This window comes from Canis lupus, chromosome 5 (assembly GCF_003254725.2).
Source record: "Canis lupus dingo isolate Sandy chromosome 5, ASM325472v2, whole genome shotgun sequence".
Taxonomy (NCBI): domain Eukaryota; kingdom Metazoa; phylum Chordata; class Mammalia; order Carnivora; family Canidae; genus Canis; species Canis lupus.
Window position 1 is genome coordinate 25169145 of NC_064247.1, and position 4252 is coordinate 25173396.

Genomic DNA, 4252 nt, shown 5'->3' on the forward strand with positions numbered 1-4252 from the left:
GAATAGCACCATGTCAGGATCACAGGATTTGGAATTACACCAAACTTTTAATTAAATTTCTGGCCAGTTTACTAGCTATGTGATGCTAGCCAAGTTTTCTAGCCCCTACTAAACTTCAGTTTTCTTGTCTGTGCTTTGGGGCTGATCCAAATATCCACTCGTAGGGATGTGGTAAGAAATTAAATATGGTGATTCATGTAAAACATGGAACACAGTATTTGGAACAAAGCCGTTGCTCAATAAAGTGGTGGCTGATATTGTTGTCATATGAATACGGCTGCTTTCTTGTCTATATTCTGGGCATTGTGATAGGTGCTGGAGACAGAGCAGTAAAAGACATAGTCTAGCACAACCTGCATAAATATTCACAGCTAGTAGGTAGAAGAGACAACACAGTGTTTTCTTTTTCTTAGTCCTTAAACCAATTTAGTTTTAAGTTAATCTCTTTTCAGTGAAGAAAAGTGAAACATTCAAAGAGATGCAAATAAAAGCTAGTTAAGAAGATGCTGGTGTCTCATCAGCTGTTCGAAGTAAAAATGTCCCTGGGTTCTGGGCCATGTCCCCTCGAAGTGGAGGCCATGCTGGCTCCCAGCGCAGGAACCTGAGTGCAGTGAGCTTGTTTGCACTGTGGCGGGTGATCTTTTTCTTACAGAGTCATCACAGATTCCACATTTTCTCAGCAGATGTTGAAATCCAGATTGAAAAATTTATCAATGATGTATTGCAAAGACTATCGTCCTGAATAAGATACCATGTTGCAGACGGTCTTGTTTAACAGGCTTACAGAGTGGTTATGGTTTCCATAGAAACAAGTCTAAATCCTTCCTTTAATACAATTCTGCAAAATATGCCATGAACTGTCAAAGCACTGCTTCTGCTGACACACGGAGAGCAACATTTGTTGGTCCGTCAAGCTGTCCTTGCGCGGCACGATGCGCTGGAAATTTCCGTTAAGATTCTGCTTTTTACAAAGGAAACACATCTTCCTCAATGTTCTACTTCACTCTTGCACTATAGTGCTCAGCAGGACAATAGGCCAAAGAGTTAAGTCTGGACTTCTCTTATACACTGGATGTGCAGCTTCCAGCAGAAGAGCCTCAATTGCAGGTCCTATCTTCAGTTTTCATTGGCTGGCAAGAGACAGCAGGCCCTGGGGATTTTTAACCATCATGCCTCTGGAAAGCTCCTGGACTCAACCCATTCATAATTCTTTCATTCATGTAAATTAAACATGAAGATATTGATTTTTCTCCTATTCAGAGCTATGCAATTTCTTAATTGATATGAACATCTACACACCTGAGTAGTCACTTCCACAAAATGGGTTTTGTGCCAGAAAGCTTTGCGTGAAGTCTACCAGATGGCGCCCCGGCAGGTCTGTGATGAGGCTGAGCTTTTCTATATTCTAATAAGCAAAACACTCTCGGGATCCCAATTCGTAATGGGTTTACAGCTATCTGGTAGGGCTGGTAGCAAATGAGGAAGGGTACTGCTTTCTGAACTACAGGATTTGGGGCACTGGATGAGAAGGCAGCCTGTCTTCTGGGCTGACACTTCTGGTAGGTGGCATGAGAGCCTCCGCTCCAAACTGAGTCAGGGGCCAGTGCACCTGTATGCGCTCGGGCTGACTGGAAAGAGGGCACTTAGCTAACAAAGGACTGCTAGCCGTTGAGGAAACAGTTATATTTAACAAGAGTAAACTTTTCCTACCCTCTTCTCCAGCTCCCAAAAATATTCAGTGTGCCATAATTATAAACAGATTAGGATCACTCCAGTGCTGCCTGCCCACCATAGTGAGGACTTTTGTTTCTTCCACATCCCCACCCACCCTTCCTACTTGATGTACAGTACATTCACTACAAGCAACAAAAATTATTTTTAAAAGGCAACATGAAAATTCTGTAAACTGGACCCAGGTTCAAACTCGTTAATACCACGAGTAGATCCTTCCCCAAATACATACCCGAGTATAGCTGCTCACCAAAGTTGACAAGCACCGCTCCATTCTTAAGTATGACCCCTCCCCTCAAGTTGAAGATGATTTTTCCCTGAACAAGAGTCTCAGAACTTAGACAAGTCATCACTAATTTCAGGTAATTTGTTCTTGACTCTCAGCCATGCAAGAGATCCTTGACTGGGAAGCCTTGAAAGCTGGTGTTAGGCTGAGGAGTATGCATCTAGGGCTCTGGGAATGGCTGCAGCTCTTAGATGGCATGAAGTCATGCACTGTGAATGGGTGTAGTGTGGTGGGGTAATAGGAATAGAGATGGGCTGGAAGCCTTTTCCTAAATTCTCATGTTCCAGTCTTCATGTGTGGCTTTCTGTTTCCTTGGGGTTTATTTCCACTTTGGACTGGCTCTGACCAGGAGGAAGTCCTGGGAGTTTATGTGGTGGCAGCTCTTCCTGGGACATTGCTGGTGCTGGGAATGAGCACTGGATGCATTTGTATTCCTGGTGGTCTGTACATTTCCAGGAAGCCCTGAAATAGAGAAGTAAATTCAAGAGATGAAAAAAAATTGTGCTCCAGTATTGTTTTGGAACCAAAGTTGAGTGGATGATCCATTGGAAATGGTCAGTTACTATGGACTAGCAATAATAGATTCTTATGGTGTGATTATGGTGATGAGACCAGCTCTTATGGTAACCAAAGTGGACAAATCAGGCAGGTAGACAGATAATCAACTAGAAAAGGCAGAAATGTTGAAAATATACAGTTGCAGTATGATTTTCAAAAGTGTATTTGTGCAATAGCTACTTCTGGACTAGGCCAATGACCTATTTGTAAAAAATTTTTCCCCATTATTACTATTATTTTTCTCTCTACGTTTGGTCATTTGGCTGCTCATTAGTGTCCCAACAAATAAATATCATTCCCTTTTTTTCTGCTTATTTATTGTCAAAATATATAGTAAAATTCAATAAATTATAAAGAAGAAAGCAAAGGTCAACCATAATCTGATTATTAAAAGGCTATTACCACTTTGGTGTGCATTTTTCTCAGAACTTATGCATATTCAAATAAATAGATAAACTTTTTAGAGGCAAAAACAAGGACTCTTTTGTGACCATTTCTCACTTAATAGCTAAGTGGGTTTTTATATCAAGAAGTAAGGGCATGCATATTTTGATGGACAAATACTATTTCATTCATCCAGTCATTCACTTACCAAGTAATTATTGGATCCTGGGGGCAATGCTGAGACATGGTGATGGACAAGAATAAAAGGTCTCTAACTTATTTAACTATTCTCTTATCAATGGTTAATCAGATTATTCCACCAACTTTAAATGGACTTCTGTTTTTGCCTGGAACACTTGGTAACTGGCAAAGGATTTGGGAGGAAGGTAACTTTATTTTGGAAGCTCTTTCAATACTTAATATATTGAGCAAAACCTCTAGAAAAGCCTTTGCTACCCCTCCAAACATTAAAATAAAATCCTTTTCTCTCTATCCATTCCAGCAATAATAACAACAGTAGGCACTTACTGCTAAAATTCATTCCATTGATAGCTTTGGGTCCTCACAACAATACTACAAAGTAGATAAAATTACTGGTTGTGTTCTTATTCCCACTTTACAGCTAAAGGAAATTAGAGTAGGAGATGCCTATGATCACAAAGTAAATAGAGGGAAGGGGTTTTGAACCTGACTCCAGAACCTTTGCTCCAAGCTCCTCTTATTAATACTGAGCTTAGTGCATAACTGTATTACTGATGAATTTTCTGTGTCATAATTATTTTTTGTGTCTGACTCCTAAATGTGAGTGTGAGCTTCTTGAAGGCTGAGGCTATGCCCTTAATGTTTGTGTGACAGAAGAGCGACTGGTTTGTAAGGGGTATTGAACAAATTCTGAAGAATGCATGAATGCTATCCTGGAAATATAATGTCACTCAAAAGAGGATAAGATTGGGTTGGGGACTAGGTGTTCAGAAAATGTAATGAAAATGCAGACTTCTTCCCACAAAAGCAATCTGTTCCATCAGTAGGAGGCATCTCTATTCCAGGATGAGATGTGTACTGACCAGCATCAGACATACATTCCCACTCTGGTCTGTGAAACTTGAAAAAAAAATCTAGATGCAACATCATCCAGTCTTCTGCATATTACGTGGATGTCCACTATCTAGATGTTTGATGAAAGACCTGTATTTGGAAAAATTCAATGTTTCGTGTCACACCAACCCAGTTTTTACTGGATGAACTTTCACTTCTTCTCATCCTGAGATTTTTCATTCACTATTAACACTATTT